Source organism: Saccopteryx bilineata, chromosome 7 (genome assembly GCF_036850765.1).
Source record: "Saccopteryx bilineata isolate mSacBil1 chromosome 7, mSacBil1_pri_phased_curated, whole genome shotgun sequence".
Lineage (NCBI taxonomy): Eukaryota > Metazoa > Chordata > Mammalia > Chiroptera > Emballonuridae > Saccopteryx > Saccopteryx bilineata.
Genome location: NC_089496.1, coordinates 16,993,996 through 17,020,892, shown reverse-complemented (window position 1 = coordinate 17,020,892; position 26,897 = coordinate 16,993,996). Strand labels below are relative to the sequence as shown.

Genomic DNA, 26,897 nt, shown 5'->3' with positions numbered 1-26,897 from the left:
TTCTGTTCTTATGCCAATACGAAGCAGTTTTGAGTACAATGGCCTTGTAGTATAACTTGATATCAGGAAGTGTGATACCACCCACTTTATTCTTCTTTTTCCAGATTGCTGTGGCTATTCGTGTTCTTTTTTTATTTCATATAAATTTCTGGAATATTTTTCTATATCTTTGAAGTATGTCATTGGTATTTTAATGGGAATTGCATTAAATTTATAAATTCCTTTGGATAATATAGACATTTTAATGGTGTTTATTTTTCTTATCTGTGAACATAGTATATGCTTCCACTTGTTTGTATCTTCCTTGATTTCTTTTATGAATGTTTTATAATTTTCCGAGTGCAAGGCTTTTACCTGCTTGGTTAAATTTACTCCTAGGTACTTTATTTTTTTGTTGTTTCAATAGTGAAGGGGATTGTTTTCTTAATTTCTCTTTCAGACACTTTATTGTTGGTGTATAAAAATGTCTCTGAATTCTGAATATTCATTTTATATCCCGCCACCTTGCTGAATTTATTTATCAGGTCCAGTAGTTTTCTGACTGAGACTTTAGGGTTTTCTATGTATAGTATCATATCATCAGCAAATAATGATAGTTTTACTTCTTCTTTTCCAATTTGAAAGGCTTTTCTTTTTTCTTCTTGTCTGATTGCTGTGGCTAAGACTCCCAGAACTATGTTGAATAAGAGTGGTGAAAGGGTTCACCCCTGACTTGTTCTTGATCTTAAGTGGATTGCTTTTCATTTTTGCCCATTTAGTATGATGTTGACTGTGGGTTTGTCATAGATGGCCTTTATCATGTTGAGGTATGTTCCCTGTATTCCCACTTTGCTGAGAGTTTTGATTATAAATGGGTGCTGAATTTTATTAAGTGCTTTATCTGCATCTATTGATATAATCATGTGATTTTTCCCTTCCTTTTGTTTATATGATGAATCATATTGATTGATTTGAAAATATTGTACCAGCCTTGCCTCCCTAGAGTAAATTCCACTTGATCATGATGTATGATTTTTTTCATGTATTGCTGGATCTGGTTTGTTAATATTTTGTTGAGAATTTTAGCGTCTAAATTTATCAGGAATATTGGCCTATAGTTTTCTTTCTTTGTATTTTCTTTACCTAGTTTTGGAATCAGAATTATGCTCACCTCATAAAAGAAGTTTGGAAGTCTTCCCTCCTCTTGAATTTTTTGAAATAGCTTGAGAAGGATAAGTGTTAATTTTTCTTTGAATATTTGGTAGAATTTGCCTGTGAAGCCATCTGGCCCAGGGCTTTTGTTTGTTGGGAGTTTTTTGATAACTATTTGATCTCATTTGTTGTAATCAGTTTAGGTTTTCTGATTCTTCCAGATTGATTTTTTTAAATTAATTTTAATGGGGTGACATTAATCAATCAGGTTACCAGATTGATTTTTGAAAGATTATATGTTTTAAGAAATTTGTCCATTTCACCTAGGTTGTTTAATTTTTTCACATAAAGTTCTTCATAGTATTTTCTTACAATCCTTTGTATTTCTGCTGTGTCAGTTGTTTCTCCACTCTCATTTTTAATTTAATTTATTTGAGTTCTCTCTTGTTTTTTCTTGGTGACTCTGTTTAAAGGTTCATCTATCTTGTTTACCTTTTCAAACAACCAGTTCTTGGTTTTATTGATCCTCTGTATTGTTTTTTTAGCTTCTCTGTCATTTATTTCCCCTCTGATCTTTAATAGTTTTATTCTTCTACTTCCTCTGGGCTTTACTTGCTGTTCTTTTTCTAGTTCTTTTAGATGTAGGGTTAAATTGTTTATTTGAGCTTTTTCTAGCTTCTTAAGGTATGCCTGTAATGCTATGAACTTCCCTCTCAGGACTGTTTTTCCTGTGTCTTATAGATTTTGAGTTGTTGTATGTTCATTTTCATTTGTTTCAATGAAATTTTTTATTTCTTCCTTGATCTCATTGTTAACCCATTTGTTATTTAATAACATGCTATTTAGTTTCCAAGTGTTTTAGTGTGTTTCAATTTTTCTATTGTAGTTGATTTCTAGTTTCTTTTTTATTTATTTATTTATTTATTTTCATTTTTCTGAAGCTGGAAACAGGGAGAGACAGTCAGACAGACTCCCGCATGCGCCCGACTGGGATCCACCCGGCACGCCCACCAGGGGCGAGGCTCTGCCCACCAGGGGGCTATGCTCTGCCCATCCTGGGCATCGCCATGTTGTGACCAGAGCCACTCTAGCACCTGAGGCAGAGGCCACAGAGCCATCCCCAGCGCCCGGGCCATCTTTGCTCCAATGGAGCCTTGGCTGCGGGAGGGGAAGAGAGAGACAGAGAGGAAAGCGCGGCGGAGGGGTGGAGAAGCAAATGGGCGCTTCTCCTATGTGCCCTGGCCGGGAATCGAACCCGGGTCCTCCGCACGCTAGGCCGACGCTCTACCGCTGAGCCAACCGGCCAGGGCCGCTTTCTAGTTTCTTACCATTTCATCTGAGAAGATGCTTGATATGATTTCAATCTTCTTAAATTTATTGAGACTCAATTTTTGTCCTAACATGTGGTTTATCCTAGAGAATGTACCATGAGCACTTGAAAAGAATGTATATTCTGCTGCCTTAGGGTGAAATGTTCTGAAGATATCTATTAAATCCAATTGATCTTGTGTGTTCTTTAAGTCTGCTGTTTCTTTGTTAATTTTCTTTTTTGAGGATCTATCCAGTGAGGTTATTGGGTGTTAAAATCTCCTATTATTATAGTATTGCTGTTGATCTTGCCCTTTATGTCCATCAAAGTCTACTTTATATATTTATTTATTTATTTATTTTTACAGGGACAGAGAGAGAGAGAGCAAGAGGGATAGATAGGGACAGACAGACAGGAACGGAGAGAGATGAGAAGCATCAGTTATCAGTTTTTTGCTGCGACACTAGTTGTTCATTGATTGCTTTCTCATATGTGCCTTGACCACGGGCCTTCAGCAGACTGAATAACCCCTTGCTTGAGCCAGCGACCTTGGGTCTAAGCTGGTGAGCATTTTTTATTTTGCTCAAGCCAGATGAGCCCACGCTCAAGCTGGCAACCTCGGGGTCTCTAACCTGGGTCCTCAGCATCCCAGTCCAATGCTCCATCCACTGTGCCACAGCCTGGTCAGGCTGCTTTATATATTTAGGTGCTCCTATATTAGATGCATAGATATTTATAATGGTTATCTCTTTCTATTGGATTGCTCCTTTTATCATTATGTAGTGATCTTCTTTATCCCTTACTATAGCTTTTGTTTTAAAGTTTATTTTTGTCATATATAAGTATTGCTACCCCAGCTTCTTTTTTGTTTCCAATTGCATATAATATTTTTTTCCATCCCTTTATTTTCAGTCTATGTGTATTTTTTGTTTTGAGGTGGGTCTCTTGAAGACAGCATATGTATGGGTCCTGTTTTCTTATCCATTCAGCTATTCTATGTCTTTTGATTGGAGCATTTAATTCACTTACATTTAAGATTATTATTGATATGTAATTACTTATTGCCATTTTATTCTTTAAATCTACATTCTTTTTTTACTAGATTTGTTTCCCCTTTGTTCTGTTTACAACAGATCCCTTAACATTTCTTGCAGCATTGGTTTGGTTGTAATAAATTCCTTGAGGTATTTTTTGTTGTTGTTTGGGAAGCTTTTTATTTCTCCTTCTATTTTAAACTATAGCCTTACTGGATAAAGAAGTTTTGGTTGTAGGCTCTTGTTCTGCATTAGTTTGAACATTTTTTTGCCATTCTTTTCTGGCCGCAAGTGTTTCTGTTGAGAAGTCGAACATCCTCATGGGGGCTCCTTTGTAGATGATTGACTGCTTTTCTCTTGCAGCTTTTAGTATTCTTTCTTTACCTCTCAGCTTTGGTCTTTCAATTATAATGTGTCTTGGTGTAGGTGTTTTGGGGTTCCTTTTTAATAGCATTCTCTGTGCTTCTTGAACTTGTCTGACTTTTTCCTGCATCAATTTAGGGAAGTTTTCAGCTATGATTTTTTTCAATCAGGTTCTCTATCATTCTTTCTCTTCTCCTTCAGGAACCCTTATTATGTGGATGTAGTTTCTCTTTATGTTGTCACAGATCTCTTAGAGTTTCCTCAGACTTTTTGATCTTCTTTTCTTTTTGTTCTGCTTTTGTGCTTTCACTTATTTTGTCCTCTTAATCGCTGATTCAGTCTTCTGCTTCATCCAGCCTGCTCTTAATTTTTTCTAGTGTAGTCTTCATTTCTGATATTGTGTTTGTCATTTCTGTCTGATTCTTTTTTATGATTTCAATGTCCTTTTTGGTGCCAGCTATCTCTTTCTTTAGGTGTTCATTTTGTCCAACTATGATCCTTGAGCATCTTAACAATCATTATTCTAAACTCTGCATCCAGTATCTTAGTTATTTCCATTTCACTCAGTTCTTTTTCTTGGGATTTATCTTGTTGATTTATTTGTGTTGCATTTCTCTGTCTTCCCATTTTGTCTCTGTATAGACTGCTCCTTTGGGTGTTCTATTTGTGTAGCTAGCTGAGTATAGGGTTCATGTTGTCTGCCTCCAGCTTCCAGTTGTGTTATTTCTAAATCTTCTTGGGATGGCTTCAGCTATTTGTAATCCACTGTGGGCTACTTGTCTGCTGCTACTACTCTTTTTGCTGTTTGTGACATTTTCAATGCCTTAATTGGATCGGGTGTGAGGAGCCTTTCCTTAAGATATACTCTAACTATGGTTGTTTGGTCCTGAGCTGATGCTCTTTGTATCTGGCTGCTGGGTGTACCTCCCTGGCCAGAATCTGACACAAATCAGTGAGGGTCACTACTTTTGACTGGCCATCAGGAACCTTCTTGGAGCTACAGGTGATCCAGAATTTGTGTCTGCCTCTGCTGGGCCCTGATGTCATTGTAACTATCAGCTGCACTCCTAGGCTGGCTTTTATCCACTCTTGGCCAGTGTGTGTGGCCTCTCTATTCCTGAAGTGAGGTCTTTCCACTGTCTCCCTTCTACCTCCACCTCCTCAGGCACTTGGGCACTAACGCAAGCTTGTGGGCCGCATTTCTGGCTGTTAAGCAGATTTGGGAGACTCCTCATCTCCTGGGCTCCACCCCCTGTGGGTGCACAAGCTCCCTCTCTGGGCTCCATCTTCATGGGCATGAGGGATGCCTTGTAGGGCTCTACTCCACTCCTTTGCAGCACAGGCTGCTGGGCTCCACCCTTCGTGGGTGTGGGGACTGCCTCTCCATGTTCCACTTCTTGTGGGCACATGGGAAACCTCTCTGGGCTCTGCCCCTTGCCGTTTTTGCATGGGCCACTTGGATCTGTCCCCCCAGGTGCACGGGATGCCCCACCCTGTTAGGGTCCACCCTGCACCAGCACAAAGGACACCTCACCCCGCAAGGTTCCACCACTGCAGGCACATGGGAGTCCTCTCCATGCTCCCCTCCCCACTGCTGCCATGTGGGCTTCCTCACTGGGCTCTGCCCCCATCCACTGTGCAGGCCAAGTGCCACAGATGCTGCCACAGCTGGGCCCTCTCACCCTTCGGAGAGTACTCAGCAGGTTGGGAGGGCTGTGTGGCTCAGACCTCAGCACTCAAAACCTATGTCCCTGAGGTGCCCCCTGCTTCTAAGCGACTCTGTACTGACTAGAGTAGGAGAGCCTCTGGTGGGTGGGGTAATTGCTTCCCTTTGCTGGTGCTGCTTCTTCCAGAAAAAATGGCCACTTTAGATTTGAGTGAGTCAGCACAGGGGTTAGAGTGGCTGTCTTCCACAGTCTCCTCCTGTGCCTCTGAAATTACAATCTTGTCTCACAACTCCACTCAGCACTCCTCATTCCCGGAGCCCTGAGTAAGTGGCTGTGAATGAGGTTTTCTGCACAGTCCCTTTAAGACAGAGCCTGGATCTGAGAGTTCTGTCTCCCCCGCAAACAGTATCGTGGCTCTTCTTTTAGCTAAATACTGTTCGTAGGTCTCTTCTAGTTTCTGGTACTCCAGGCTGGGGTTCTGGTCCTGTGGCTTAGGGTCCACAACAATCTGGGAAACACACCCCACCATGAGAGACCCTCCGGGCTTCCTCTTGCTCCTGGGAATGGGGCAGCCCTTTCCGCATCCCCACCTTTCCTACCTGCTCAGTGTGGTTCTTTCAGTGTTGCTTGGTTATAGATTCCTCTTAGTTTAGTTCAAAGTTGGTTTTTTAAATGATTGTTCCTAAGTTAAGTTGTAATCCACTTTGGTTCTGGGAGGTGGGAGTTGTAATGTCCACCTACTCCATTGCCATTTTCCTGTCTCCCCCTATAATGTTTTCTGATAGCTGTGTTTCTTGTTTGGTTCTTCTCTTTTGTTTTTCTGTCATTTGTTTTTGTTTGGTTGTATTTTATACTTCTTTCCTCTGTTTCTTATTAAGCCATGTGTTTCAGTAGTGGTATTTTCAGAGGTGGTTACCATTAGGTAATTAAAAGAATATATATATTTATTATAGTCCATTATCTCATGAGTGCTTCTGCACTCCATCCTCTTTTGTTACTGCTAATTTTTTTCTTCTCCCTGTTTTGTTTTTGTTGTCACAGATTGTTCTTGTTTTTATTGTGATCTTGTTGGAGCTTTTACTTGTGATTTTGTTTTGTTTTGTTCTTTGTAGCTGGTCAGATAACCCCCTTTGGTATTTCCTGAAGTGGAGGTTTTCTGGTGATAAATTCTCTCATCTTCTCTATATCTGTGAATGTTTTTATTTCCCCTTCATATTTGAAGGAAAAGCTTTGATGGATATAGTATTCTTGGCTGGAAGTTCCTCTCTTTCAGTACTTTAAATATTGGGGTCTACTCTCTTCTGGCTTGCAGAGTTTCTGCTGAGAAATCTGATGATAACCTAATGGTCCTTCCTTTATATGTTGTAGTCTTCCTTTCCCTGGCTGCCTTGAGAATTTTTAATTTGTCATTGATTTGTGATAATTTCATTATGATGTGCCTTGGAGTAGGTCTGTTTGGGTTAGGGTAACTTGGTGTTCTGTTTGCTTCTTGGATTTAAGGCTCTGAGTCTTTCCACAAGGCTTAAAAAATTCTCGATTATTTGTTTGAATATGTGCTCTGTTCCATTTTATCTCTCTTCTCCTTCTCATATACCCATTACTCTTATATTGCTCTTTCTGATGGAGTCAGACAATTTCTGTAGGGCTTTCTCATTTTTTTAAATTTGTGGCTGTCTCTCCTCTTCTCTCTGTACTAATTCTAGTTGCCTGTCCTTTATGTAACTAATTCTCTCTTCTATCTGGCCTGTTCTATTAGCTAAGCTTGGCACCTCATTTTTCAGTTCATGTATCGAGTTTTTTATTTCTGTTTGGTTCCTTTTTATAGTTTCAATTTCCTCGATGAAGTATTCTTTTTATTCATTAAATTGTTTTTTCTTTTTTCTTTTTTGTATTTTTCTGAAGCTGGACACAGGGAGAGACAGTCAGAGAGACTCCCGCATGCGCCCGACCTGGATCCACCTGGCACGCCCACCAGGGGCGATGCTCTGCCCACCAGGGGGCGATGCTCTGCCCCTCCGGGGCATCGCTCTGTTGCAATCAGAGCCACTCTAGTGCCTGGGGCAGAGGCCAAGGAGCCATCCCCAGCGCCCGGGCCATCTTTGCTCCAATGGAGCCTTGGCTGCGGGAGGGGAAGAGAGAGACAGAGAGGAAGGAGAGGGGAAGGGGTGGAGAAGCAGATGGGTGCCTCTTCTGTGTGCCCTGGCTGGGAATTGAACCCGGGACTTCTGCACGCCAGGCCGATGCTCTACCACTGAGCCAACCAGCCAGGGCCTAAATTGGTTTTTGAGCTCACTAAATTGCCTTTTAGAGCTTTCTTGTATGTCACTGAGTATTTTTAGAACTTCAATTTTAAATTCCCTGTCATTTCACTCCAAGGTTTCCAAGTAATTAAAATTTTTTTCTAGAGACTTTTCATCATTTGTGTGAGCTACATCTCTGTCTTATGTATCCATATTTAATTTCTTTTTCCTTAATGGCATTTGAGAGTGGTATTGTTACTAACACTAATAAGAGATAATTAAGAAAATAAAATAAAATTTGAAAAAATACAGTGAAAAAATGACAATTCTATAATGATAAGTGGAACAAAAACTACAGAGAACAAGGAGCAGGAACTGAGGAAATATGACAAAAGAGAGAAGAAAATGAATTCAGAAGCATGCAAAATGCCACAAAGAAAAATATGAGTCTAAAATATAATTTGATGATAAACAGCAATTGGATGAGAGAAAAAAATAGAAAAAAATAAAGGAGAAGAAATGAGAAGGGAGAATAAAGAGAGAGAAAGGACAAAAATCAAAATAGAAAAAAAAGAAAGAAAAAGAAAAAAGTAGAAGTAATGGTTTCTGAAATGAAACCCTCACAAAAAAGAGGAATGAAAAATTTAACAACTATGGATAATGTAGTTCAAATGGAAAATAGTAAAAAAAAAAAAAAGAAAAGAAAAGAAAAAAAGGAAAAGAAATAAAAATGACAAAAAGCGTTAAAAAAATGTAATTTTTTTCTGGTTTTGAGAGGTAGCTTCTTCCTTTTCTTGGCAGGTGGCACTGTACTACAAGTTTTGCCTCTGTGGGGCTCTTGGGCAGAGGTCTGCTGATGTGTTTCTGTGGCAATCACATAGCCTGGGTCTCAGTCCTGTTGGCAGGTGGGGCTTGTTAGGGCTTTGCAATTATATGGCTCTGGCAATGGCAGTCTCAGTTTTCTAGGCACTTCTCCGCACGTTCCTCCCACTGGAGCTAACAGCTTCAAGACTTAGCTGTGGGGTCTTCCTCAGCTACTGTCCTCGCAGCAAGGGAATCCATGCACAGCCATAGATTCCCTTAGTCCCCCCATCCAGTGCTGCTCAAAGCACAGTTCTGGGCAAGGCAGTGGAAACCAGAGCTGCCAGCAAGAACAGGCAGGGCAAGGCACAGACCAAGGACCAAGTGCCTTTTTGTTATACACAGGCAAAATTCTATGGGCCAGCAGACATATCTTAGCATGCCTCAGCGCACCGTGGTTTTAATATCCATGGGCTTTTACCGCTTGTGTTGCTTGGTAGCCTGTGACAGGCCACATGTATGTCTAGCTCCCACGACTCTAGCAATGCACACAGTGTAGCCGCTGTTCAGGCACACAGCACGGGCAGTCTTAGTCCAAGGGTATGGCCCATGTGCGTGCCCAGCGCTGGAAATTGTGGAGCTGTGAATGCCCAAAGATGCTGGTGACCACACAGGTGCCTAGCATTGATAATCTTGTGCTAAGCACTCTGGTTCCTGCACGCACCCAGCGCTGGGGATTGTGGAGCTGGGAATGCCCAAAGCCACTGCTTCTGCAGGTGCCTAGCATTGATAATCTTGGGCTAAGCACTTAATCTGTGTGCATACCTGCTTGCTCTTGGTGCTGGTGATGCTAGGTGGAGATGCTAGCACAGCACCAGTGATTGTGGAGCTGGAAATACATAAAAATGCTGGTGCCACCCATGTGGGCACCCTGTGCTGGTAAATTTAGGTGGATCCCACCACCCATGTGTGCGCCCAACATTCGCAATCTCAGGCAGAGCCAGTGTGTTTTCTTTTGTTTGGGCGCCCACGCTAACACAGCACCCCCCCACTATCACAGTCTCTCCTCTTCACCCAGGTCCAAACAAAAGTGCCCCTACCTCAGATCAGTGAGGAAAGCAAAATGCCCTGACCTCCGTCTTATATATTCAGCCATTTTTTCACCCAATCATACCTTTATCTGGTGTGTGTAAATTTTGGGTGCTTCTAAGGTTTTCTTTCTCTGTGTTGTTGAATTTGTTGAAATTTCAAGGGGTGAGATTCGGAGTGTCCCTCACACCACCATTTGTCTGATGTTACTAGGAGTTCCCTTTTAGTTAACTGCTTCTCTCTTACTGCTCTTAAGATTCTCCAACTTTAAACTTTTGCATTTTAATTGTGATGTGTCTTGGCGTGAGCCTCTTTGAGTTCATCTTTTTTTTCTTTCTTCTTTTCCAAGTGAGAGGAGGGTAGATAGAGAGACAGATTCCCACATGTGCCCCAACTGGGATCCACCCAGCAACCTCTGGCTGGGATGTCCTGCCCATCTGGGGCCATGCTCGCAACTGAGCTATTTTTAGCACCTGAGGTGTAGGCTCCAAGAAACCAGCCTCAGTGCCTGTGGCCAATGAGCTCAAACTGATTAATCCATGGCTGTGGGAGAGGAAGAGAGAGAAAAAGGGGGAGAGAGAGGGTTGGAGAAGCAGATGATTGCTTCTCCTGTGTGCCCTGGCTGGGAATTGAACCTGAGGCATCCACACACTGGGCTAATGCTCTACCACTAAGCCAACTGTCCAGAGCTGCATTTTCATCTTATTTGGAACTCTTTGTGCTTCCCGGACTTGTATGTCTATTTCCTTCACAAAGTGAGGGGTGTTTTCTGTCATTTTTTTGAATAGGTTTTCAATTTTTGCTCTCTCTCTTCTCCTTCTGGCACCCCCATGATGCAAATGTTGGTATGCTTGAAGTTATCCCAGCACAAAGATCCTTACATTATCCTCACTTTTAATTTTTTTTAATTTTATTTATTGATTTTTAGAAAGAGAAGAGAGAAATAGAAGGGGGGAGGAGCAGGAAGCATCAACTCCTGTATGTGCCTTGACAAGGCAAGCCCAGGGTTTTGAACTGGTGACCTCACCATTCCAGGTCACTGCTTTATCCACTGTGCCACAGGTCAAGCTCATTATCCTCATTTTTTTATTTATTTTTACAGAGACAGTGAGTGAGTCAGATTGAGGGATAGACAGGGACAGACAGACAGGAACAGAGAGAGATGAGAAGCATCAATCATTAGTTTTTCATTGCGCGTTGCAACACCTTAGATGTTCATTGATTGCTTTCTCATATGTGCCTTGACCGCGGGCCTTCAGCAGACTGAGTAACCCCTTGCTTGAGCCAGTGACCTTGGGTCCAAGCTGGTGAGCTTTGCTCAAACCGGATGAGTCTGCACTCAAGCTGGCGACCTCTGGGTCTCGAACCTGGGTCCTTCCGCATCCCAGTCCGATGCTCTATCCACTGCGCCACCTCCTGGTCAGGCTATCCTCATTTTTTAAAATTCCTTTTTCTTTTTGCTGTTCTGATTAGGTGTTTTTTGCTTCCTTATTTCCAAATCACTGGTTTGATTCTCAGCTTTATCTACTCTACTATTGATTCCCTGTAAATTATTCTTCATATCAGTTGTGTATCCTTAATTTCTGACTGGTTCTTTATTAATGCTGTTGAGTTCTCACTAAGTTCATTGAGCATCCTTATAACCAGTATTTTGAACTATGCATCTAGACAAGATTCCTTGTCTCCATTTTGTTTAGCTCTTTTTCGAGTTTTGTTGTTTTTTCCTTTGTTTACTTATTTTGTCAGCCTCCTTGTGTTTGTTTCTATGTATTAGGTAGAGCTGCTAAATCTCCCTGGCTTGGTCAAATGGTATAATGTCATAAGTGTTCTTTAGAGTCCAGTGGCACAGCCTCCCTGATCACCCAAGCTGGGCACTTGAGGCATGTCCCTTCACTCCACCATGTGAACTGTGTACACCCTCCTCTTGTAGTTCAGCCTTGATTGCTGTTGGAATGTCCATGGGATGGATTTACCCCCCAGGGTGATTAGCTACAAGGACTGGCTGTGACCAATGACCACTAACTTATGTTCACCTTGGAGGATCAGCTGTGCATAGTATCAACCCACAGGGTAGAATTTACTTTAGTAGGGCTTTGGTGCCCAGTGAGTCTGCCCCTTGAGTGACTTGTGGAGGTGTTAGGGTGGTGATGCTTTGATGTAGTCTGAAGTTTCCCACTTGGTGTGCTGGCTCTGGAACCATTCAAGAGATACAGGCCAAGGTCAGCTGCTGCCAGGGTTCTTCCTAGAGCCACCCAGCATGATCGACAAAATGCTCTGCAGATGGCTGCTACTTGTGCTTATCTTGGAGGTTCACAGGTGAGGCCAAACTGTGAATTAAGGTCAGTTGATGCTAGTGCCAGGCCTGGGCCATTTAATGAAAGGTACAGGACATGCTGAGATCAGATGTTGCTTGTTTGGGAGATTGCCACGGACCAGCGCGGCTCCAAATAACAGTGCAGAATTAAGAAAATACACCTATCAAAACAAAAATGATGGAACCGGGAGGACTCTCCAAAATGCCTGGCAGTATCTGAGTGCCCCATAGCCCCAGTTTGCTTTATTATATAGCCATATGCAAATCAAGGACCCTGATACAAAGTTGCACATCCAAGGCTAAGACAGGAACTCTCCCAAGGCATAAAACAGAATGCATTAGTGAAATCTACCAACATCCAAAAATAAACAAAGAGTCAGAGGAAGGGCATGTATATTGCTTCCAGCAACCCAGGGAAGCAAGTAGAGTGGGTGCAAATACTCAGCATCATAGCCAATATGGAGGTGAAGGGTGGAGAACTTAGCCTTTTGCTAAGCCTCGAATCTAACAATGGTTTTTTGCCATTTACGGTCCACACCAGGAGATTTTAAGGAAAATCTTAAGCATGAGCCAAGACAGGACAGTCATATGGAAAAGGCACTGGAAACAGCTTAGGTGGGTCCAAAAGTTGGTGCAACAGGGCCTCAGGAAATCTCCAGGACAGGGAAAACAGTGTGAGTCAGGTTGAGGGAGTCTCAGATATGGTGCTTGCCTGCCAGCTCTCTGGGGGGAAAGCTTATCAAAGGAACACTGGCCTCTATAGAGCACTTCTGTCTGGAAAAAAGCTGCCCCTCCAGCTCTTGTCTTGATGCTAGACAACTCAGTTCCTTCCCATTTGTGCTTTCAAGCTGCTGCCCAAGCACTGTAGCTTAGAGTAAGGGTTGGGAACCTTTTTGGCTGAGAGAGCCATAAACGCCACATATTTTAAAATGTAATTCTGTGAGAGCCATACAATATGTTTAACACTAAATACAAGTAAATGTGTGCATTTTATGTAAGACCAACACTTTTAAAGTAAAATAAGTCTCTGAATTATTATTATTATTTTTTGTATTTTTCTGAAGCTGGAAACGGGGAGGCAGTCAGACGGACTCCCGCATGCACCTGACTGGGATACACCCAGCATGCCCACCAGGGGGCGATGCTCTGCCCATCTGGGGCGTCGCTCTGCTGCAACCAGAGCCACTCTAGCGCCTGAGGCAGAGGACATGGAGCCATCCTCAGTGCCCGGGCCAACTTTGCTCCAATGGAGCCTTGGCTGCGGGAGGGGAAGAGAGAGACAGAGAGAAAGGAGAGGGGGAGGGGTGGAGAAGCAGAAGGGCGCCTCTCCTGTGTGCCCCAGCCAGGAATCGAACCCGGGACTCCCGCATGCCAGGCCGACGCTTTACCACTGAGCCAACCGGCCAGGGCCTCTGAATTATTATTATTTTTTTAAAAGACTTTATTCATTTTAGAGAAGCAAGAGAGAGAAAGAGAAGGGGGCAGGAGCAGAAAGTATCAACTCCCATATGTGCCTTGACCGGACTAGCCCAGGGTTTCAAACTGGCGACCATAGCATTCCAGGGAAATCTTTCAGAGGTAGAACAAATTGTCCAATCATTTTCCTCTCAGAAAAGTCGTATCAACCCATCTACTTATTTTGCATCCTTTTCTAATAGAAAATGGGGTAACAAATTTAAAACAAGATAAAATAGCTTCTTCCATATTTTTAGTTTTCTTTTTTTTCTTTTTTTTTGTATTTTTCTGAAGCTGGAAATGGGGAGAGACAGTCAGACAGACTCCCGCATGCGCCCGACCGGGATCCACCCGGCACACCCACCAGGGGGCGACACTCTGCCCACCAGGGGGCGATGCTCTGCCCTTCTGGGACCTCGCTTTGTTGCGACTAGAGCCACTCTAGCGCCTGGGGCAGAGGCCAAGGAGCCATCCCCAGCGCCTGGGCCATCTTTGCTCCAATGGAGCCTTGGCTGCGGGAGGGGAAGAGAGAGACAGAGAGGAAGGAGAGGGGGAGGGGTGGAGAAGCAGATGGGTGCTTCTCCTGTGTGCCCTGGCTGGGAATCGAACCCGGGACTTCTGCATGCCAGGCTGATGCTCTACCACTGAGCCAACCAGCCAGGGCCCCTCTGAATTATTTTTAATAACGTTGTTATGCTGTGGCTAACCAATGATGAATAAAGTACTTCTTACCATTAATGCGACTTCTAGTGCTGCATGGTTTTGCTCATGGCTTTGTAGTCTGGTTGATACGTGGTGAGGTTAAGCTTCATGCAGGCGTTGAGACTTTCATCCATTAGACATGATCATAAGTTGGTCTTAACGTTCTTTAGATGTGAGAAAGACTGCTCATATGTATACTTAGAGCCAAACATTGTCAATACAGCAATACTCACATGCTGCAGTGTGTGGTATGTGACAGGAAGGGCATTCCAAGTTTTGACAATCAGCTGGTCCGCAGGTTGAAGTTTTTTCATTTCTCCCTACTTGTGTTTGCTCGCCAACTCTGCTTGCTGTCGTGCAAGTATTTCCAAATCTTCATTCAGTGAGTTGAGCTTATTTACCCACATGTCTGAGGCCTTCAGATCAGCAGCTTATAGCTCAAAATCTCTGATGGAGACACCAGGGATATAACTCAGGTTGGCACTGTCCACTGCACACTCGTGTGGATGGGTGATGTACTTAAAAAGACAAGTGTTCTCATGAAATTCTCCAAAGCGCGCTTTGAATGACTGCAGGAGATTAGGTGTGAAGCCCGCTAGCTGCTGGAGATCAAGTTGTTGAGCAGGGTCACTTGCTGTGCATGCATCTTTAAACTCTCCCAGTTTTTCAAAGTGTAGTAAATGACCTGTTTCAAAGTCAGCAATGAAGAGTTCCAGCTTGTTTTCAAATGCAAACACTGCTTGTTTAAGGGATACAACTGTATTTCCAATGCCTTGCATTTTTACATTGAGCTGGTTCAGATGTTTAGTCATGTCCACGAGATAGTAGAACTTCAGGAGCCACTCAGTGTTAGCTAACTCAGGATGCCCGACGTTTTTCATTTCAAGAAAAGTCCAGCCTGACCAGGCGATGGCGCAGGGGATAGAGCATCAGACTGGGATGTAGAGGACCCAGATTTGAGACCCCGAGGTCACCAGCTTGAACGTGGGCTCATCTGGTTTGAGCAAAAGCTCACCAGTTTGGACCCAAGGTCTCTGGTTTGAGCAAGGGGTTACTCAGTCTGCTGAAGGCCCACGGTCAAGGCACATATGAGAAAGCAATCAATGAACAACTAAGGTGTCACAACAAAAAACTGATGATTGATGTTTCTCATCTCTCTCCATTCCTGTCTGTCCCTATCTATCTATCCCTCTCTCTGACTCTCTTTCTGTCTCTGTAAAAAAAAGAAAAGAAAAGAAAAGTCCAGATTTTGTTCAGTCAAGCCACGAAATGGCTGAGCACCTTCCATCTTGACAACCAACTCACATTGCTGTGCAGAAGCAGACCAGGATAATTATTCCCAACTTCATCCAGCAGTGTTTTTTGTTTTGTTTTGTTTTGTTTTTTAGGATACATTTCTTACATATCTTTTTTTTAATTTATTCATTTTTAGAGAGAGAGAGGAGAGAGAGAAGGGGGAAGGAGCAGGAAGCATCAACTCCCATATGTGCCTTGACCAGGCAAGCCCGGGATTTTGAACCGGCGACCTCAGCGTTCCAGGTCTACACTTGATCCACTGCGCCACCACAGGTCAGGCCCAGCAGTGTTTTAAACTGGCGATCATTTAAAGCTCGGACAATAATAAAGTTGACCACCCAAATGACCAGCACCATCACCTCACCAAGCTGCTCACCACACATCTGAGCACAAATTGCCTCCTGATGTAGGATGCAGTGAAAACTTATAAAATGGGTCTCTTTTCATGTTCACGAAGAAGTGCTATGAATCCTCTGTTTTTCCCCACCATGCACGGAGCACCATCAGTACACACCGAAATAAGTTTATACATTGGTAGATTATTTTCTTTAGCGAACTCAGTGAAAGACTTGAATAAATCCTCCCCTCTTGTTGTCTCTTTCATAGGCAAAACAGCAAGACTTTCCTCATGTAGTGTATCACCGACAGCATACCTTGCAATCACGCTGAACTGGGATAAATGGCTTATGTCTGTTGACTCATCCAAAGCGAGAGAAAAGAATGGTGCTGCATTTATGTCCTTCACTTGTGTTGCCTCAATTTCATTTGCTATCACGATGGTACAATCATAAACAGTTCTTGCTGACAGAGGCATGTCTTTCATTCGTTTGATTATCTTGTCTTTATCCAAAAAGTCGTCAAAAAGTTCATTGGCAACATCAAGCATAAATGTTTTGGCATACTCCCCATCTGTGAATGGTTTTCCGTTTTTCACAATTGCTAAAGCACCAGCAAAGCTAGCCGAATTCCAGTCACCTTGTTGGGTCCAAACACGGAGTTCCTGCTGACTAGCTTGCACTCTGCACAGTAGCTCTTGACATGCTTTCTTCCTGCTGTCCCCCGCTGGATATTTCGATGCAAATGTAGTATGGCATGTGTCAAAGTGCTGCTTTATATTTGACCGTTTTATTGATGCAACTTTATCATTGCATATTAGACACACTGCAGAACCTGCTCTCTCCACAAAGGCAAATTCCTCTGTCCATTCCTGCTGAAAAGTACAATACTCTTCATCTTTTTTTTCTTTTAGCCATCTTCTTCGTGAAAAGGGTTTCTGCAATTAGCTAGCTGACTACTTGATTAAAAGGAGGGAAGTTTACTTTCTGACCTCACAACGTCTCGTGTACATTAAGCATTATCCAATAAAAATTGGGTGTTGTTCCAGAGGACAGCTGTGATTGGCTCCAACCACCTGCAACCATGAATACGAGTGGTAGGAAATGAATGGATTGTAGCACATGAGAATGTTTTATATTTTTAACATTATTATTTTTTTAATTAAAGATTTGTCTGCGAGCCAGATGCAGCTATCAAAAGAGTCACATCTGGCTCGCGAGCCATGGGGTTCCAACCCCTGGCTTAGAGGAAGTGAATAGTCCACATGTAAGCTTTTCAAGAGGATCTGCCTGGGACTTCAGCAGCTTCCAACTTCTTCAGCCTTAATCCCTGCTGGTTTTTATAGTCACAAGTTACAGGGACTTCTCTTCCTGGCACTGGAACCCTAGGATGGGGTGGGGATTTGGTATAGGACCAGGACTCCTTGCTCCTCAGGGAGGGAATCTCTGCAACTGAGATGTCCCTCCCAATTTTTATCTGCCACATGCGCGTGTGGGACCAGCCCATTCAGTATCTCCACCCCTCCTACCTGTCTCAATGTGGTTTCTTCTTCAATTCTCTAGCTGTAGGACTTCTATTCAGCCAAATTTCAGGCAGTTCTGAATGATGGTTGTTCCATAGCTTTGTTGTAATTTTGGTCTTACTTTATTTATTTACTTACTTATTTATTTGAGAAATAGAAGCAGGGAGAGAGAAACAGAGAAAGGAAAATTGAGCTTTTTCTATATGTGCCCTGACCAGGGATCAAACCAGTAACCTCTATGCTTCGGGATGATGCTTCAGCCCACTGAGCTATCTGGCCAGGGCTTAATTTAGAGATACAGAGAGAGAAAGGGAAAAAGAGGGGAGGGGGAAGGGAAGCATTCATTTGTTGTTCCACTTAGTTATGCATTTATTGGTTGCTTTCTGTGTGTGCCCTGACTCGGGATTGAACCCCCAACCTTGTCATTTTGGGACAATGCAACAATGCTCTAAGTGACTGAGCTAATCAGCCAGGGCCTTAATTTACTTTAACATCTCTTTATAGTACAATTCAAAATAGCTATGGCTCCTCTACAAGCACTGGTGGGATTCAAATAATTTAACAATTGGTTCTCTGCCCTAATGACCATTTTAAGTATAAAAGAACAATATACTGAAAGGTAGTCTATTATTTCATGCATTTAATACTTAAATAAGAACAATAAAAGAGGTACATGAAACTAGATTATAAGAGTTTTAGCCCTTTGAGTAGTGCAAACATTCATGTATGTCCTCACTCAAAGGGTTAACAAAAAACTCACTACTCAAAGGGTTAAAATATTAATAAAAAATATTAACTAAATCTGACAAAAAACAAGTGTTAAGATATTTCCAATGACAACTTGTCACCCCCTGGTTGTTTGGCACTTTTTCTCTTTATGCTAAGTTTGTTTACTGAACTAACAAACATGAGGGAATTAAAATGTAGTATGTCATCAAAGGTATAGTGAATTTTATGAAATGAATAAATATTACAAGCATAGTTCTGTCAAATTTTTTTCACCTATGGATGGATTGAGCATGACTATATGTGCTTAGAATATGCTATTGAGCAGATGAACATTAAAAAAGAGTAAGGAATGTAAATTTGTGATTTCCACATTGGGCGGCTTCCCAGATGCCCACCTTAGAGAGAACCTTAATTACAAGTGCCATTTTAACAACCAGTGTGCCAAACTCAACAAAAAATTAGGTATTGGTCCTGTCAAACTGGTGCAAACCGGCTGAATTCCACCACTGTCTACAAGTCACGTGACTGCCCCTCGCTTTGATGAGTTTTTTGAGCTTTCTTGTTCATGCTGTGAGCCAAGTATCTCTATATAAAGTCCATTGCAGTTGAATGCCACAGGGTTTTATCTACGACTAAATTTGAAACTAGTCCTCTAAAGGAATTAGCTCTATTTCATCTCCTTGCTAATAAAGTTATTAACAGTAACAACAACCGTTTTAAAAATATTTTTATAAGAGGAAATAATTTAAAGTCTCTAGTTTGAAAAATGGGAGAAGATGGCTCATGTCTTTATAGATTAAAATCCTTTTAGTGTCACCTGACTGGTGGTAGCACAGTGGATACAGTGTCAATTTGAAATGCCGAGGTTCCTGGTTCAAAACCTTGAGGTTGCTGACTTGAGCATGGGACCTCAGGCTTGAGCATAGAATCATTGACATGATGCCAAGGTCATTGTCTTGAGCCCAAAGGATGCTGCTTTGAGTAAGGGTTCACTAGCTCCACTTGAGCTCTCCCCACAACCCTGTCAAGGCACATATGAGAAGCAATCAATGAACAACTAAAGTGAAACAACTAAGAGCTGGTGCTTCCTGCTTTCTCTCCTCCTCCACCTCCCTTCTTGTGTGTGTGTCTCTCTAAAAAAATCCTCATAGATTTGTTTTTTGTTTGTTTGTTTGTTTTTAAGCTGAATTCGTGGTCATCATCTAATAATTCCTAAAAATAATTTATCATACTTCTTATAGTATTACAGCATAACTATATCTAAAATGTCTTCCAACTCCCTCTACCACAAAAACTTCAACTTAGGTACAAGATATGTTGAGAAGATGTTTTGGGGACAAATGAATAAAGATGATACCTTTGTGGATTCCATCAAAGCCTGTTTTAAAAATATAGCTTGACCTGTGGTGGCTCAGTGAGTAAAACATTGACCTGGAATGCTGAGGTCACTGGTTTGAGACCTTCAGCTTGCCTGGTCAAGGCACATATGAGAATATGGGAAGCAACTACTATGAGTTATGCTTCCCTCCTCCCCCTCTTTCTCTCTTTCTCTTTCTCTCCTGTCTCAAAAAAAAAAAAAAAAGAAAAGAAAGAAAGAAAGAAAAGGAAATATATTATATATATAGTGTTATTATGCTTTTGCTTTTGAAATGATAGTTATGTGGGCCTAAACTTTTACATAAATAATTAGAACTTACATTTTCATTCAGTAGTGTATAGAATTAATTTTATTACCTGTTAGAATATAAAATGTTCTCATTAGTTATTTTGGCTTAAATTTAGCTTTCTGTCTTCTGGTTGGCTCAGCAGTAGAGTGTCAGCCCATCGTGTGGATACCCTGGGTTCAATTCCCAATCAGGGCACACAGGAGAAACAACCATCTGCTTCTCCACCCTACCCCTTTTGCTTCTCTTTCCCACTCCCCTCACTCCTGCAAGCATGGCTGGATTGGAGTGAATTGGCCCCAGGCACTGAGTATGGCTTCATAGGCTCTGCTTCAGGCTCTAAGAAGAGTTCAGTTGCTAAGCAACAGAGCAATGCCCCAGATGGGCAGAGCATCACCACTAGTGGGCTTTGCTGGTTGAGTCTTCTTTGGAGTGCATGCAGGAATCTGTCTCCGCTTCCCGTCCTCTCACTGAATACAAAAAGTAAGAAAAAAAGAAAAGACTCCATTATAGCTCTAATTTATTGGCTTCACATTTGCTGAATCAGAAGCTTTTTTTTTTGTTCATGTCCTTTTATTTACACACATACATACAATTACAGTACTTGTCTTCCAGTTTGTTGAAGCAATAGCTCAGACACCATTTGCCACAATAATGTCTGTCAAAGTGGCTGGTCATAAAAACTCCAGTACCTATTCATCTGACAGGGACTCCCAATGAAGGTGACCAATTTTGCCATTCTCATCCACTTTGTGGATTTCAGGAGAGCCAGCTCAACCTTTTTTCCCTTACGCTTATTCTTCTTGGGAATGGTATAAGACTCCTTCCTTTTGTTAACACCACAATGAAGGCTCAACACAAGGTGATGAGTGGGCCCTTTTTGAATAGTCAAGTACATCCATTTTTCAGTTCTTGCCAGAAAAGATCAGTCTTTTTTTTTTTTTTTAAAGATCAGTCTTTGATGATCAGAAGAAATTCCTTCCTTATCCTGGATCTTGGCTTTTACATTTTCTATTGTATACTATGGTCCAACATGAGAATGGTGGTCTTCTGTAAGGGTTTTCACAAAAATCTGCATCTTGGTGGCAGTTTCACACAGATGGTGGGTTGAAAAGAAGGAGCACCATGCAGGTCCACTGAGTCAGAGCTTTCATAATGGCCTATTCAACTGGTAAACAATGTCTTGGTCTCATGGTTTTTATTAGTTCTATCTTTAGACTTTGTCATTATAAAGAGGTCCCTTCTTGATTCAATTAAAAATGATTTTGGCCAGGAGGTAAGTATTGGTAGATTTTTTTCTTGGTTATTGAATTTTACTTGCAGATGATTAAGGAGTAAATGAGAAAGAAATGTTTTTAAAAATTGAATAAATGTATCTTTACATTTTTTCTTACACTGTTATAAAAACGTGTTTAAAATAGCATTTCCAGGCCTGGCCTGTGGTGGCACAGTGGATAAAACGTTGACCTGGAACACTGAGATCATGGGTTCAAAACCCTGGGCTTGCCTGGTCAAGGCACATATGGGAATTGATGCTTCCTGCTCCTCCCCACCCCTACCCCTGTTCTCTCTCTATCTCTCTCTAAAAATAAATAAATAAAATCTAAAAATAACCCAAAAACTTTAAATAGCATTTCCAGACCAATGAGAGTTGTGGCACAACCCAGAAATAATAACTGATTTTATTCTGTGCTCCTGAAGTTTATTTTTAAAATAAAATATATAAATATTATAAAGGAGAAAATTCTAAAGTGTGTGTACTTGTATGTGTATCCAGCAGTCATAAAGTAATAATTTGGACACCACAAATCAAAGACATTTTTAAGATGTGGAATTATTGTAGAGATTTCAAAAAGAGCGAAAGTGAGAGAAAAAAAACCCTGAAAAAACCTGATAGTATTTCCTCCTGTTTAGTAAAATGCTAAAAAGAGGTTTATATTATATATAACTAAGGTGTGGAAAAATTGTTCCTTTGCTAGGCAAGAAAATGTGTCACCAGAAATTATAATTGCAAGTTTTAGAAATGGATTGCAGAACAATAAGGCCTTGTTAATCTTATACTGGTTTATTCAAGTGGCCTGTAAACTCAAAGCAATTGCTACTGCACAAATGTAGCAGTTGTGAAGCAAGGCAGGAATTCACAACTGCTACATTTGAGGGGAGGATAATGTGTCATTCCAAGGGGAAATCAGGTCTGGAAAGGGGTACATGGTTGGAGAAACTTACACGTCCCCAGACAGCTCCAAAGCAGGCCAAGTAAAACAAAATGACTGAGAACCGCCCTAAGAAGTCTGTCTGCCTTCACTGAGCTGTGTTTCCCTTGCTTTTCTCCTGCCTTTGTGTGGAGTAATGTTTGAGCCAGGAGCAAGCGGGAAGGCAGAGAAACTCAAGTCCTGAATAAACTATCACTTTGGAAGTGACCCATTCTCACCTCCTGGCAAGGGTTTACAAGTTCATTCTGTATATTTATGGGATATATATATATATATATATATATCCATAACTCACAAAAATTAGGGGATATTTTATAGCTTCATATTCATTTTTGAAATATCCTCTAATTTTTGTGAGCAGTATATTTTGCAATGATGGGAATATACCGCATTCTCCCTTGATATAAAAACAATGGATGAGAGTCAGACATGAGTCATCTGTAAGAGGAGGTGTGAATTGTATTTTGAACACTTTTGGTCAACAATCCTCCAGAGAACAATCCCCCAGTTTTATGTTGTCATTGATGTGAAATTAAACATGAATAGCATAAAATTCCATGATTTTTAAAAACTGAGCTTTGATTTCAACAATTGGTTGATCCATGCTTTCAGGAACACCAAGATATGTCAAGATATGAGGCCATGTGAAGAGGCTCATTTCTCTAAACTGGCTAATTTAGGTAAATAAAAGGGTTGTAAAAACCCTTATGTGGAATCCATACTAAACAGGCCAATTTTGGCCTGGCCTGTTGTGGCACAGTTTTAAAGTGTTGACCTGGAATGCTGAGGTCACCGAATTGAAACCCTGGGCTAGCCTGGTCAAGGCACATGTGACAAGTAATCAACAAAACAACTAAAGTCAAGCAACTATGAGTTGATACTTCTTGCTCCCCACACCCTCCCTCTTCTCTCTCTTTAAAATCAATAAATAAAATCTTTTAAAAGGGGGGGAGCAATTTTGACCTGAAGCTGCCTGTTAGACACTCAGGAAATCAATAAGGAAGACCTTAGTAGACACTTAGATGAGACATCCCAGCAGATCTAAATTCAAATGATCTTTCCATGGTCTGGGATTTGGAGCTGCTGTTACATGTTGTAGCATGCACTTAGCATTAAAGTGCTGCTATGGCGGAAACATTTATTGCTCACCAAATATCTATATACTTCCCCATTGATCCCAACCCCTGTAGTTTGTTCTGTCCTACCGCTCAACAGAATCACATGTGTTACCTCCAAGCTGAATCACAGATGAGCAGATGTGAATTCTCCATGCATTCTCTTCCTTTGCTGCCAGGATAATGGAGGCCTAAAATGTCTGGATGTCAGAGCCTCTAATAACCAGGGTTCTTTTTTTTTTTTTTTTTTTTAAGTGAGAGGAGGAGAGATAAATAGACTCCCAGGTCCACCTGGCAACTCCATCTGGGGCTGGTGCTCTGCCCACTCACAATTGAACTATTTTCAGCACCTGAGGCAAAGGCTCCACAGAGCCATCCTCAGCACCCAAGGTCCATGTGCTTAAATCAATTGAGCCATAGCTGCAGGAAGGGAAGAGAGTGAGAAGGAGGAGGGGCAGGGGTGGAGTAGCAGATGGTCACCTCTCCTGTGTGTCCTGACTGGGAATCGAACCAGGACTTCCACATGCTGGGTAGACACTTTACTGCTGAGCCAACCAGCCAGGTCCACACCAGATTTCCTTTCTTCCTTTTTCTTTAATTTTTATTAATTTTAATTTATTATGTTAACATGGATTCAAGTATCCCACTCAATATAACACCCTCCCCCATGTCCCTTATTATATCCCCTTTGCCCCCCTCCCTCTAACTCCCTCTCTCCTTCCCTCTTGGATTTGCTGTCCTGTTATCTGTATCTATGTATTATGTATTTATAATTTCACTAATTTCTTCACCTTCTCTGATTCTATCCCCTCCTCCCCCTTCTGTCTGACAGCTGTCCCTCTGCTCCCTGTGACCCTGCTTCTGCCTCTATTCCATTCCTCAGTTCATTTTGTTCATTAGATTCCACATATAAGTGAGATCATAAGATATTTCTTTTTCTCTGCCTGGCTTATTTCACTTAGCATAATAATCTCCAGGTCCATCCACACCATTGCAAAAGGTAAGATTTCCTTCTTTTTCATGGCTTTGTAGTATTCCATTGTGTATATACCACAGCTTTTTAATCCACTCGTCCACTGACAGACACTTGGGCTGTTTCCAGATCTTGGCTATTGTAAACAATGCTGCAATAAACATGGAAGTACATATCTTCTTTTGAATCAGTAATTTGTTATTCTTAGGATATATTCCTAAAGGTGGGATAGCTGGGTCAAAAGGCAGTTCCATTTTTGATTTTTGAGAAAACACCATACTATTCTCCACAGTGGCTGTACCAGTCTGCATTTCCACCAGCAGTGCAGAAGGGTTCCCTTTTCTCCACACCATTGACAGCACTTATTGTGTGTTGTTTTGTTAAGGAGCACCATTCTGACTGGTGTGAGGTGGTATCTCATTGTGGTTTTAATTTGCATTTCTCTGATGACTAGTGACATTGAACATTTTTTCATATGCCTATTGGTCATCTGTATGTCCTCTTTGGAGAAGTGTATTCAGTTCTTTTTCTCATTTTTTAATTGGATTGTTTACCTTCCTGGTGTTGAGTTTTAGAAGTTTTTTTTTTATAAATAAATTTTTATTAATGTTAATGGGGTGACATCAATAAATCAGGGTACATATATTCAAAGAAAACATGTCCAGGTTATCTTGTCATTCAATTATGTTGCATACCCATCACCCAAAGTCAGATTGTCCTCCGTCACCCTCTATCTAGTTTTCTTTGTGCCCCCTCCCCCCCATCCCCAGTAACCACCACACTCTTGTCCATGTCTCTTAGTCTCGTTTTTATGTCCCACCAATGTATGGAATCATGTAGTTCTTGGTTTTTTCTGATTTACTTATTTCACTCCGAAATTTTGGTTATTAATCCCTTATCAGACATATTGGTGAATATGTTCTCCCATTGTGTGGGTTGTCTTTTTATTTTGTTCATATTGTCTTTTGCTGTGCAAAAGCTTTATAGTTTGATATACTCTCAATTTTTTTTGATATCTTGTCCTTTATTTCACTTGCCCATGGAGATAAATCGGCAAAAATATTGCTACAAGAGATATCGAGATATTGGAGAGTTTACTGCGTATGTTTTCTTCCAATTTATTTATGGTTTCACAACTTACATTTAAATCTTTTATCTATTTTGGGTTTATTTTTGTGAATGGTGTAAGTTGCTGGTCTAGTTTCATTTTTTGCATGTACCTGTCCAATTTTTCCAACACCATTTATTTATTTATTTATTTATTTATTTATTTATTTATTTATTTATTTTTGTGTGTGAGATAGACAGAGAGACACACAGAGGAGACAGGTAGGGACAGACAGGAAAGGAGAGAGATGAGAAGCATCAATTTTTCATTGCGGCACCTTTGTTGTTCATTGATTGCTTTCTCATATGTGCCTTGACCTGAGGGCTACAACAGACTGAGTGACCCCTTGCTCAAGCCAGCGATTTTGGACGCAAGCTGGTGAGCCTTGCTCAAACCTGATGAGCTGGCATTAAAGTTGACAACCTTGGGATTTCAAACCTGGGTTCTCTGTGTCCCAGTTCCACAGTCTATCCACTGCACCACTGCCTGGTCAGGCCCAACACCATTTATTAAAGAGACTGTCTTTACTTCATTGTATGCTCTTACCATCTTTGTCAAATATCAATTAACCATAAAGGCATGGGTTTATTTCTCGGTTTTTGTCTGTTCCATTGATCTGTATGCCTGATCTTATGCTGGTACCATGCTGTTTCAATTACAATGGCCTTGTAGTATAACTTGAAATCAGGAAGTGTGATACCTCCCACTTTATTCTTCATTTTCAAGATTACTGAGGTTATTTGTGTTCTTTTTTGGTTCCATATAAATTTTTGAAATATTTGTTCTATATCTTTGAAGTATGCCATTGGTATTTTTATAGGAACTGCATTGAATTTATAGATTGCTTTGGGTAATATAGACATTTTAATGATGTTTATTCTTCCTATCCATGAACATGGTATATGCTTTCACTTGTTTGTATCATCTTGATTTCTTTTTTCAATGTCTTATAATTTTCTGAGTACCTCCTTGGTTAAATCTACTCCTAGGTACTTTATTTTTTTGTTGTTGTTGCAATAGTAAAGGGGATTGTTTCCTTAATTTCTTTTTCTGACAGTTTCTTGTTGCTGTATAAAAATTCCAATGATTTCTGTGTATTAATTTTATACCCTGCCACTTTGCTGAATTCCTTTTTCAGGTCTAGTAGTACTTTGACTGAGACTTTAGGGTTTTCTATGTATAGTATCATGTCATCAGCAAATAATGATAGTTTTACTTCTTCTTTTCCAATTTGGATGCCTTTTATTTCTTCTTGTTGTTTGATTTCTGTGGCTAAGATTTCCAGAACTATGTTGAATAAGAGCGGTGAAAGAGGGCACACCTGCCTTGTTCCTGATTTTAAGGGAATAGCTCTTAATTTTTGTACATTGAGTATGATGTTGGCTATGGGTTTGTCATAGATGGCCTTTATTATGTTGAGGTATGTTCCCTGTATCCTCACTTTGCTAAGAGTTTTGATCATAACTGGGTGCTGGATTTTGTCAAATGCTTTTTCTGCATCTATTAATATAATCATGTGGTTTTTATTCTTTCTTTTGTTTGTGATGAATCATATTTATTGATTTGTGAATGTTGTACCAGCCTTGCCTCACTGGAAATGAATCCCACTTGATAATGATGTACATTTTTTTAATGTGTTGCTGAATTCAGTTTGGTAATATTTTGTTGAGAACTTTAGCATCTGTGTTTAGCAGGGATATTGGCCTACAGTTTTATTTTTTTGTAGCATCTTTACCTGGTTTTGGAATGAGGATAATGCTTGCCTCATAAAAGGAGCTTGGAAGTGTTCTTTTATCTTGAATTTTTTGAAATAGCTTGAGAAGGATAGGTGTCAGT

The 26,897-nt window shown here is 41.0% G+C and overlaps 1 pseudogene; it reads right to left on the bottom strand.

The window, feature by feature from the left end:
* Window positions 1-5,799: 5,799 nt before the first annotated feature.
* LOC136310768 (ubiquitin-ribosomal protein eS31 fusion protein-like) lies at window positions 5,800-20,730 on the bottom strand (annotated as a pseudogene).
* Window positions 20,731-26,897: the final 6,167 nt, after the last annotated feature.